We start from the raw sequence: 12,820 nt of genomic DNA on the forward strand, positions 1-12,820 counted from the left end.
TTTTAAAAATATATGTATATATAATGGATAGTAGAGAGTTTTATTGAACTTGAGAAAACTAGAAAGCAAACTTCTTAGATGGGGGAAAAAATATATATATAGAGAGAGAGAGAGAGAAAATCACAAACCTGATCTAAAACTAAACAGCTAGCTGAATATTAGGCCTTTAATTATCAAGAATTTTAATTGCCCTTTTAGGGATTATAAGAATTCTGGGTAGATGATTCAGATAGCCCATTTCTTACTAAAATTTTTCAAATTTTGAATGAACATCTAAGGCATCTAAAATAAAATAGAATTATTTTCAAATCTGGATGTGCTCAGTAACTTATTTCTTATGAAGAAAAAAACACCATGTTTAAAGGAAAGACTGAACAAATGTATCTTACATCTTGCTGAATTCATAATTATAAGAGGAATTTCTAGTTGTGGGAAATAATATCATCAGGAAACAATAAGAGCATTAAGCCATTTTGTCTCATGTATCCCTTTTGCCACTGACTCTGCCACTGTAAATTTCAGTTTGGCTTATAATTCTGTGTTCTCTACACAATAGCCTATGACACATAAACCCAAGAGCTGCCATCTGCTCACCCAAAACATTTTCAATATCCTTTCTCTAAAATAAAGCCCATTTTATTACCTCAAAAGGTTTTTTTCCATACTACAACCATAGATTTAGGTTCAATAATCCAAAAAACAATCATTTATTAAAGTTTAATATAATACTTATTTTGAGCAAAGCAGTCTGCTGAGTGTTGAGCTGAAACAGAAACATTAACTTACTATATTTCACAATGGTTGAAATACTGCTAAATTGATAGCAGAGTGCTCATACAATTTTGGGAAGATTAAACCAGTATAAAATTATTAACACTAAGTTTTAAAATAACTTACCAATATGTTACTATTAAACATTTTCTAATATAGGCCTACAAGAATCTTACTGGCTTGCACAGTTTCTCTTCCATTAAGAAGTGGGCAAACAATGAGATAAAATCTAAGAGATCTTAGCATCTTAAGTTACTGGTAACATAGAAAGCTTACATTAACTAATTACAGGGCCTGATTTCAAGATTTTTATGTATTCAAATACTTACAAGTTAATCAATTAATCTATCATTTACACTTGGAATATCTCTTCACCACCATCACTTTCACTCCTTGCCAGCCTTGTGGGATCATTAGAGATAAGATGCATGTTAAGATGAGTAACTATAAAAAAGAGATATGTTATTAACAATTCCCCTAAATGAGGACACCATTCTTTCCTGCCTAACTTTTGAAAGTTGTTTTCCAGTGATTATACAATTCTATTCAGATGTTGGAAGATATACACTAAATCTTATATATTATATATTATTAATATATAAATATAAAATATCTGTCATCTTTTCGAAGATGAATAAAAACAGGACATAATATTAGGATGCATTCATGGATAATATATACCTTATTGCTTCTATGATATAGTCCCTGGCTTGTTGTTTGCAATTAATTTGAATCATGTAAAATTTATAATGCTAACACGGGCTTCTGGTTTCAGGTGGCAATTTTGGCACAAATATTCACCTCTTCTTACTCATAAGTTCTGAAAATCTGGCAGATTTTATGAAAGCATAGAATGTCTCAACAATTAAAAGTAGAATCATGAGGAAACATTTTTTTTAAATTTTTATTTATTTATGATAGTCACAGAGAGAGAGAGAGAGAGAGAGAGAGAGGCAGAGACATAGGCAGAGGGAGAAGCAGGCTCCATGCACCGGGAGCCTGATGTGGGATTCGATCCTGGGTCTCCAGGATCGTGCCCTGGGCCAAAGGCAGGCGCCAAACCGCTGCGCCACCCAGGGACCCCGAGGAAACATTTTTAAAAGCTATCCAGGAAAGCCATAGTCCAAGTATGATGTGAATGTTCAAATCAGAGAAAGTAGTCAGCAGGTGTAAGAAAGAAGAATACAACAGATACCAAGAAATAGAATGATTGAATGAGATGCCAAAAATAATAAAGATATGGTGAGGAAGGGAAATATTTTATCTTTCAGAAAAAAAAAAGATAATAAGCAATTCCAGGGAAAATAAAGCTATATAAGAAAAGCATGAAAAAAATGTAGAAAATTAAAACATGATATGATTTTGAGAAGTCAACATATAGTGTATATTACTTTTTTCTACATTTCACTGGCCATAACTGTGGCAACTGTAGCTAGAAACTTTGATTAGCTGTACTAAAAATAAAGTTTGATGAGCACCCAGTCATATTTTACACAGTTACTATGAAATGCTTAACAGTTCAAACTCTTATTTTTTTATTCCATCATTCTCAAATATGATCTTTTGCCTCTTTACTTTGCAAGTTGATAGTATTATCATTCTCCCACCTCTCATCACTCTATCATTCAGTTTCTGTCACCAGCATATTTTTATTGCAAAGTTGGTAACATTTACCTTATATTCAATAATGTTAACTAAGCTTGAATTTTTTTGAATATTAATTGTCATAAAGGCTTATAGTCCATAACAGCATTTATCTTATTATAACTATATAAATATTTTTCATTACAAAGACTATTGTGTTCTATTATTGTATATTTTCACATCATAGGGGAGAATGTTTAATGGATTTTTCTTATCTAACCCTTTAACTAGTCTGAACAACAAAAAGAATATACACCCCAGTAGATGATAGATAGATGATAGATAGATAGATAGATAGATAGATAGATAGATAGATAGACAGACAAACCACCAAGGATTTCTGGGACTATAACAAATGATGTAGGGAAAGAAAAAATTATGAAGCTAGAAGAGTGCTAAAGGAAATTATGGCTAAATACTTCCCAAATATGTTAAGGAACATAAACGTTCATATTTGAGAAGTTGAGTGAACCCTAAGCAGGATAAACCCAAAGAAAACAATGCTAAGACATATCATAATAAAAGTTTAAAAACTAAAAACAAATCTTGGAAATGGCTAGAGAAAAAGAATACCTTACTGTAGAGAGCAAAAGGAGTGGTACAGTATTTTTCTAGTGCAAAAACAACAACAAAACTCTCTCAACCTAGAGTCCTATATAAAGTAAAAATATCCTTCAACAATGAAGAAAAATTCAAGATAACATCAGATGAAGGAAAATGTGTTGCTAAGGAATACAGTAAGGAAAATTATGGGTAAATAAAATAGACTTTCCTTCTCTTTAGTTTTTAAAATTATTGATGGTTGAAGCAAAAATTCTAACACTGATATTATTTTAAATATATATGAAGGAAATATTTTTAAATATTATAAATGGAGGAGGATAAAAGGAGATAAAGGGAGATGAGTTTTCTACATTTCACTTAAACTGCTGAGGAAAAAAAAAAGGGAAAAAAAATGCTGAGGAAACGACACCAATAGCCTGTGAGACATATCACAATATAGACATAGATATAAAGATATAATACAAATATATAGATATGACACAGGCACACAGACACACACACATATAATGTAATAGAACAACCACTAAACAGCCAAACAGAAAAATACAGTCATAAACAATACAGAATTCTACAAGCTGGCAGTCAACATGGTACCTTTCCCACCTCTCCACTTCTTCATGCCTGGCTTTGCCCCAATGACCAGCAGTGGAAGCCAACAGTATTAGGTAGGCCCTCACCGTCCCTGAATTCATGCAGCAGGTCTCTGATATCAAGAACATGATGACTGCCTGTGACTCTAGCCATGGCCATTATCTCACCAATGGCTTCTGTCTTTCATGGTCGGATATCCATGAGGAGGTAGATGAGCAGATGCTCAATGTGCAAAACAAGAATAGCAGCTACATTGTGGAATGGATCCCCAACAATGTCAAGACAGCTGTCTGTGGTATCACACCCTGTGGTCTCAAGATGGCAACCACCTTCATCAGAAATAGCACGGCCATCTAGGAGCTCTTCAGGCACATCTCAGAGCAGTTCACAGTCACATAATGGTGCAAGGCCTTCCTCCAGTACACAAGTGAGGGCATGGACGAGATGGAGTTCACTGAAGCTGAGAGCAATATGAACGACTTTGTCTTCCAGTACCAGCAATACCAGGATGCCACCGCAGAAGAGGAGGCCTCAGGCAGAGCACCATCACCTCAGGCTTCTCAGTTCTCTCAGCCTTCTTCCCCAACCATCCCTGTCCTCTCCCTCAGAATTTGCATTTTTGCCTCTATCTTGTTTTTTTGTCTGTTTCCTTTATTGGAGGATGTGGCCCTAGAACAGTGCTTGGCACATCATAGAAGCTCAATAAATATTTTGTTGTTTGTTCAATGTCTCCTCTCCTACTCTTGGGAAACTTAGATTTCTGCCATTCTAGGTAGCCCTGTATTTCCTTTTGGTGTTCACTTCTCCCATCTGCCCAACTTATATTTCCCTTTGCTTTTTGAAGATAATTCTCTAAGAAGCTGGGCCTCATCAGATCCCATTTAGATCCACGTGTTGGAAACTCAGATCCATGGCCATTATGCTAAGCCTGTGTGCTAACCCAGAGGAAAGTAAGCCAAGCTACCTCATAGCAGATAGAAGTATGTATGAGAAAAGGTAGGGTTTTCTATTCTAGAGCAGTTTTGAAGAGGGATCCAGGCTATTGAAGTCCTAATTTCCAGGAATTTACCTGCTCCTCTATTAGCTTCAGGGGAGTTGTTAACAGTAGTATCTCCATTTTTAGTCTCTTTCCAAGCTCTATCCTGAGCTGTTTCCTTTTCAGGAGTCTACCCCACTCTGTTAAGTGGGATCTTCCCTCTTACTCATCTTCCTTCACATGTTGAATTCCTTCCTTTGGCTAGAGAAGAGGGACTAGACTTGGTCCCTAAAACCTCCAGAAAGGCTCTCCCCATCCCCCATCATTTCTTAATAAAAACACAACCCAGGGACTCCTGGGTGGCTCAGTGGTCGAGCATCTGCCTTTGGCTCAGGGTGTGCTCCTGGAGTTCTGGGATCGAGTCCCACCTCAGGCTCTCTACGAGGAGCCTGCTTCTGCCTCTGCCTATGTCTCTTCCTTTTTTCTGTGTCTCTCATAAATAGATAAATAAAATCCTTAAACACAAAACAAAACAAAACAAAAAACAAACAAATAAAACCAGCCCTGCAGTGTATATATGGAAAGGGTGTATTATCACCTAAATATTTGGGTCATTCCTCCAGAGAGGGGACAAAGAGACCCTTTGTCTTATGGCAACATCTTATCTCTTGCTTTTGCTATTCCCTCCCACTACCCTTTCCTGTCACCCATACCCCCACCCTTTCCCCCCACTCTTGGTTTTGTCCTGTCCTACATATCAAATTTCCTTTTTTTTTTTTCTTAAGATTTTATTTATTTATTTTGGAGAGAGCTTCCGTGTGTGTGTGTGCGTGTGTGTGTGTGTGTGTGTGTGTGCTGTGCACGAGAGTGAGAGAGAAAGAGAGAGAGAGAGAATGAGCAGGGGAAGGGCAGAGGGACAAGTAGACTCCCCACTGAACAGGGAGCCTGTTGCAGAACTCAATCCCAGAACCCCAAGATCATGACCTGAGCCAAAGGCAGATGTTTAATCTACTGAGCCACTGAGGTGCCCCACATTTCAAATTTCTTTTTTGAGTTGAACTTTTTTTTTTCCTATGGAAAAGATAGCATTAGGGATGCCTAGGTGGCTCAATGGTTGAGCATCTGCCTTTGACTTGGGTCGTGATCCCAGGATCTAGGATCGAGTCCCACATCGAGCTCCCAGCAGGGAGACTGCTTCTCCCTCTGCCTGTGTCTCTGCTTCTCTCTCTCTGTGTCTCTCATGAATAAATAAATAAAATCTTAAAAAACAAAAAAAAAAAAAAGGAAAAGATAGCATTGCCCCAAGAGCCAAAAATAAATGAGAAATTTAAAAAGACAATATCCATAAATTCAAATGGTAATCTAAAAATGCAAAAAAAAATCAAAATTTGAAGGACTAAAGCAGTGCTAAGAGAAAAATTTCTAGCACTAAATACATGTATGCATGTATACACATATATATTTGTTAAAAAAATAGTGGATTAAAAATCCTAAAGGTTATACTTTAAAATATCTTTAAACATATCTAAATTATATGTGTGTGTAAGTATATACATAACAGATATACATACATATAACTAAGACACATTTCAAAATATTTAAATGTATAATCCTTAAGATTTTTAGTCCACTAACTTGCTAAATGACACATTTTATATAAAAATAATCTTAGTTTTTGACTGGTTTAGGAAAACTAAACCTAATATACTCAGTTCCAAAGGCTGAGTGTATGGTATTAATTGATGTCCTGGGTCCTGTTGTCTTGTGAATATTTAAGACATCCTAGGTCTTTTCATGGTGTTGCAATAATGGGCAAACATTGTAAATTGAGATCTCATGCATGAGATCTGTCTACCAAAAAGAACTTAACCTCTTTTTCTATGTTCTTTTTGCTTGCCATTGTCAGCTCTCTCTACCATCTATTGTCACTGATGGCTATGAATTCCACTGAGAACATCAATTCAACAATTTAGACACGGAAGCTACTGAGACCAGGGAATTCAAATGAGTGTGCAATTGATGAGAGCAGCAGGAACACAAGGACCTTCTCAGGACCATCGAGCAAGCCCAAACACAGCTTAATGAAGGAAGGCAATGAATAAAACCCCAGTGCTTCCAAACTAATATTGGCTACATTCACTGTGTATCCTGGGATAGAAATTTGATCCTGGAACAGAAAAGAGACATTCATAGACATTCAATGGAAGAATCTGAACAAAGACTAGATTTTTTTTAACAGTAAAATACCAATGCTAATTTATCATTTTGACAAGTGTGCCTTGGTTATGTAGGATGTCAACGTAAAAGGAAAATGGTTGAAGGGCATGCAGTAACTCTCTGCACTCTTTTTGTAATTCTTTAACAAATCTAAAAATATTTCACAACATAAAGTTTTATTAATAAAAAATTAACATTGAAATCTTTTGTACAAAGACTTGATAGTAAAGGCTTTGAAGCATGAAGTCATAATTCAAGCAAAAACTCAATACATTGATCAAGAGAAATGCACACGTAAAAGAGATATGCCAGAACAGACTGGAACAATTTTTAAGTCATATTGCTTGAAGATCATCACGACTTTCTAAGTGGTAAATCTAGAATGAAATCAGAACACATAACATATTTTAAATAATTTCACGTAGATAATAATGTGCTCTAGTTTAATGTCAGAGTAGCTATACTTTGGAGTTGCCAATGCTTGCTGTAAGCATTAGAAATGGTATAAAGAACCTTTAATGTTTCCACAAAAAGGACATTTATATGCAAATATGAAGGTTAGGGAAAATATTGTAGAATACTTTGACTAAATAAAGACTGTCTTTAATTTCTGAAGTGAAGTATTAAAAGCAAGAAGCCCTTGTGGCAAGCTAAGTGGTTTGGATTCTTTTTTTTTTTTTTTTTTTAATTTTTTATTTATTTATGATAGTCACAGAGAGAGAGAGAGAGGGGCAGAGACACAGGCGGAGGGAGAAGCAGGCTCCATGCACCGGGAGCCTGATGTGGGATTCGATCCCGGGTCTCCAGGATCGCGCCCTGGGCCAAAGGCAGGCGCCAAACCGCTGCGCCACCCAGGGATCCCCTAAGTGGTTTGGATTCTTAAGTTTCACCTGCAATATAAATTCAATTTTCCTCTACACTGAAGAATTAAGTCCCATAAAGGTGAAATCTCTTTAAGCCACTTACCATATTTTTCCCCTTTAAACAGATTATAACTCCTTTCAGGAAAAAAAAAATCAGAAAAAAATTTAAAATTTCAAAAAAAATCAGAAAACAAGCTGGAATTCTTTGCACTGATATTTTCCTACGAAGTACAAAAATAGAAGATGCTGGTCACTGTCCAGCCACTGTTAATAAAACTGTTATTGCTTCTATGTCTTTAGTACATGGTTAGAAAGTAGACAGAATTTGATTCAAAAGTTAGAAAACACAAGAGTATGGCTAAGTGGTATTTAGTGCATTCTACTCCTTCAAAGGACTGGAAGGTGAGAAAATTAGTATCAAGCTGCAACATCCTGGCCCAAATGCAGTGTGATTCTGTGGAGGATTGTTCCCTGTGTTTTTTTGTTTTTGTTTTTTTTTTTTGGAACCAACTCCCAAATGCATAGTTCTAAAAATTGAGTTACCTTTTTTTTTTTTTCTTAAGATTGTAGAACAGTATTGGAAGTAAAAATAACAAGAAAAAGACTATAATTTAAGAAAAACCCCAGAACTAAGCATTCAATCCCATTTTCTTCATAGAACACAAAATAAAATATAAAAGCAAGTCCAGAGTAAATGCCGTAAATAAAAGAACTAATTAAATTAGACAGATAACGTACAAATTGAGATAACATATTTAGAAACAACGGATGCCTGTTTCCCCTGTGGCTGGCTCAGTGGTTGAGCATCTGCCTTTGGCTCAGGGCGTGATCTCAAGGTCATGGGATTGAGTCCCACATCAGGCTTCCTGCATGGAGCCTGCTTCCCCCTCTGCTATGTCTCTACCTCTCTCTGTGTCTCTCATGAACAAATAAATAAAATCTTTAAAAAAACATATTTAGAAACAATAATTTTTCTCCACTTAATTATAGCATATTCTACTGCATAAAGAATGAATAAGGGACACCAGGGTGGCTCAGCAGTTGAGGGCCTGCCTTTGGCCCAGGGTATGATCCTGAAGACCTGGGATCGAGTCCCACATTGGGCTCCCTGCATGGAGCCTGCTTCTCCCTCTGCCTATGTCTCTGCCTCTCTCTCTCTCTGTATCTCTCATGAATAAATAAATAAAATCTTAAAAAAAAAAAAGAATGAGTAAAATATCTCAACTATAATGAGATATCATCTCATACCTGTCAAAATGGCTAAAAACAAACACACAAAAAACAACTGGTGTTTGTGAGGACATGGAGAAAAAGGAACACTTATTATGCACTGTTGGTGGAAATACAAACTGGTGCAGCCACTGTAGAAAACAGGATGGAGATTGCTAAAATAGTTAAGAATAAAACAACCTTATGATCTAGCAATTACATTACTGGGTATTTACCCAGAGAATACAAGAACACTAATCCAAATTGATATGTGTACCTGTATGTTTATTGCAGCATTATCTACAACAGCCAAGATATGGAAGGAACCCAAATATCCTTCAATGGATAAAAAAAGATGTGGTATACATATATACAAAAGAATATTATTCAGCCATAAAAAAAAAGAATGAAATCTTGCCATTTGCAATGACATGGTTGGAGCTACAAATATAATGCCAAGCAAAATAAGTAAGAGAAAAATAAATACCAAATGATTTCACTCATATATGGAATTAAAAAAACAAAACAAAAATAAATAAATAAATAAATAAATAAATAACAAAATAAAAAACAAAACAAATATATAAAAGGAAGAAAAACAAAAGAAAGACAAACCAGAAAACAGACTCTTAATTATAGAGAACAGACTTATGGTTACTAGAGGGGAAGTGGGTAAGAGGATGGTGAAACAGAGGTTGGGGATTAAAGATGGCACTTGTGATGAGCACCAGCTGTTGTATGGAAGTGTTGAATCACTATATTGTACACCTGAAATTAATATAACACTGTATGTTAACTAACTGGAATTATGATAAAAACTTTAAAAAAGCCTGGCTGGCTCAGTCAGTAGAGATATGACTATTGATCTGAGATGTGAGTTCAAGCCCTACATTGGCTGTAGAGATTAATTAAAGATAAACTCTTTTTAAAATGAGTAAAATAAACAACTGGCCTTGGTAGAAACACATTCAATCAATAACAAATATAATGCCAAGCAAAATAAGTAAGAGAAAAATAAATCCCTGCGTGGCTCAGTGGTTTAACACCTGCCTTTGGCCCAGTGCATGACCCTGGAGTCCCGGGATCAAGTCCCACATCAGACTCCCTGCATGGAGCCTGCTTCTGCCTCTCTGTGTGTGTCTATCATAAATAAATTTAAAAAATAAATAAATAAAGACAGCACAAAATAAGAAAATACTTCATCAATGTTAAAAAAAAAAAAAAAAATGGGATCCCTGGGTGGCGCAGCGGTTTGGCGCCTGCCTTTGGCCCAGGGCGCGATCCTGGAGACCCGGGATCGAATCCCATGTCGGGCTCCGGGTGCATGGAGCCTGCTTGTGTCTCTGCCTCTCTCTCTGTGTGTGTGACTATAATAAACAAATAAAAATTTAAAAAAAAATCAGGAGATAGAAATATGGGACTCATCTCCATAAGGAGGGAGGGAAAAGAAGACAGAGAAAGTCTTGGGAATACACTTACTAAAAAAAAAACAAAAAAAAACAAAAAACAAAAACATTGTTGGTACTATGTTTGCTATTTAGAAATAGCCCCTGGGCACGTGGCTGGGTCAGTCAGTACTGCATGTGATTCTTGATCTTGGGGTCATGAGTTTGAGCCCCATGATGGGTTTAGAGAATACTTAAAACTAAAATATTAAAAAAAAAATCTTCTCAAGAATGCTTAATCCTCCAGATTATATTTATACCTTTAAATCAGGTTAATATGATAAATTTAAGAGAGTTTAGTAACTACTATATATGTGGCTTATTCTGTTAAAAAGTTAAATTTTAGTCATGTAATTTTATATAGGCATGTACTCTATAACTCAGATATAATAGTGATTTGCAGGATCCCTGGGTGGCTCAGCAGTTGAATGTCTGTCTTTGGCTCAGGGTGTGGTCCTGGAGTCCTGGCATCGAGTCCCACATCGCGCTCCCTGAATGGAGCCTGCTTCTCCCTCTGCCTGTCTCTGCCTCTCTTTCTCTGTGTCTCTCACAAATAAATAAATAAAATCGTAAATAAATAAATAATAGTGATTTGCATATATCTAGAATCATTCAAAGTTGTATTCCTCAAGACATTAGAAAATTGAGACCAATGAATTTGAATTTGCAGTATAAAATACTATTGGTGTCTCTAAACTTTACTATTCTTCAGATAATTCACAATTAAAAGACATTAAAGTGGTACCTGAATGGCTCAGTCAGTTAAGTGTCTGCCATGGGCTCAGGTCATGATCCCAGGGTCCTGAGATAGAGCCCCATGTTGGGCTCCCTGCTCAGTGAGGAGTCTGTTTCTCCCTCTCCTTCTGACTCTCCTCCTGCTTTTGCTTTCTCAAATAAATTAAATCTTAAAAAAAGACATTTAAATTAAAATATTTTAGGGTAATTATCTCATTCTACTGTATTATAATTTGCAAATTAATAGACTAAATTATTAGTATGTTGGCAAATTGAATTTAAAATAAATATTAAAAATGAAAAATAATAAAAAATAAATAAATTATTAGCTGATTGCCATTCAGACATGAGAGAGAGAGTTTTCATAGATTTAAGAGGCTGGCATACTCTTCTTTCATTAAGATATGACCATTTACATGGTCAGGAATCTTTATATATTTCAGTCACTGCTGTATACCAAGATCCAAGACAGAGTTCAAAATATACACTTTAATGTCCATTTTATGACCAAAATCTAAAAATCAAATAAGGTAAGCACAAAGAAAAGTTAGCTGATTTTTAAAATAAGGCCTCTATTTCTACTTCCTTTGTCAAGACAAACCATATTAGATTTAAAATAATAATATTAGGGAAAATAGCAACCAGAAAAAGCATGATGATAATTCCATATGGATTATTTGTAATGCTCTGTCATAACAGTAATAATTAGTTGTTCCCTGAATTCAGACCATCTGGTTTCTAATCCCAGATCTGACAAATTGCTATGTGATCTCATACAAGTTACTTTCAATTTCTGTGCCTCCTTTTCCTCATCTGTTGCAGACAATAATAGTACCTACCTCACAGTGTTGTCATGACACTTAAATAAATAAAAACAGCTGGTTAAGTGTTAGCTAGTAGTAGTAGTAGTGGTAGTTGTAGTAGTAGTAGCAGCAACAGCACCATATTCTAACAACTGTTCAAAGTCTTTCTGTATGGACAATCCTAGTCAAGACAGAATGTACTAAGAATTTCACTTCACTGATGAGATGCATACATAATAACAACTCATTGAACTTCTAATGGTTTTGATAGTTATAAACATTAATATTTTGTCTCTAAACTGTGCTAAATAAATATAAAAGAACATAAGCTTAGAGACTGGGATTTACCTTTTTAACTTGATAGTTAACTTTTTTTTTAAGATTTTATTTTTTATTTATTCATGAGAGACACAGAGCGAGAGAGAGAGGCAGGCAGAGGGAGAAGCAGGCCCCATGCAGAGAGCCTGATGTGGGACTCGATCCGCGGTCTCCAGGATCACACCCTGAGCTGCAGGCAGCGCTAAACCGCTGAGCCACCGGGGCTGCCCAATAGTTAACTTTTTAAACTCATGTCTACAGTTAAACTCACATACTAACCACAGGTGATTCCTTTAACATGTATTTAAATGTAAATTAATGTCTAGTTATTATTATTGCTCATAATTATGGATCTTCATTTTTTTTGTTACAGTCGTGTGATACATATTTGTTGCTTATTGCTTATAGCATCTCTTTTCTAGATTGTTGTTGGGATAATACTATGAATTTCTCATTGAGTCTATATTCTGTCATGTTGAATTATACAAAAGGAAAAGAAATGTATTTTGATAATATATAGGACCCTGAATGAGTTCAATTAAAAATAAGTTAAATAATGCAGTTAGAAAAAAAAATAATGCAGTTAGTCTGCATGAAGCAGTAAACATGAGGACATCAATTTCAACGGCAATCTGCATCCAATATTTCAGCACAAAAGCTTTAAATGTGTGACTTTAAATGTGT

At 35.5% G+C, this 12,820-nt stretch overlaps 1 long non-coding RNA gene and 1 pseudogene across 5 annotated transcripts in view; one reads left to right on the top strand and one right to left on the bottom strand.

Annotated features, from left to right (window-relative positions):
* The window catches only part of LOC121474555, a 45,903-nt pseudogene extending 39,255 nt beyond the window's left edge, over positions 1–6,648 (top strand).
* A 175-nt stretch (positions 6,649–6,823) lies between these two features.
* Positions 6,824–12,820, bottom strand: part of LOC121474676 — a 61,966-nt gene continuing 55,969 nt past the window's right edge. The window contains exon 7 of one of the 5 annotated variants that reach the window (XR_005983462.1): positions 6,824–7,140. This is a non-coding gene — a long non-coding RNA (uncharacterized LOC121474676). The remainder of the gene's footprint in view (positions 7,141–12,820) is intronic. The other 4 variants (XR_005983458.1, XR_005983459.1, XR_005983461.1 and 1 more) reach the window with 4 other exon arrangements.

This window comes from Vulpes lagopus, chromosome 13 (genome assembly GCF_018345385.1).
Source record: "Vulpes lagopus strain Blue_001 chromosome 13, ASM1834538v1, whole genome shotgun sequence".
NCBI lineage: Eukaryota > Metazoa > Chordata > Mammalia > Carnivora > Canidae > Vulpes > Vulpes lagopus.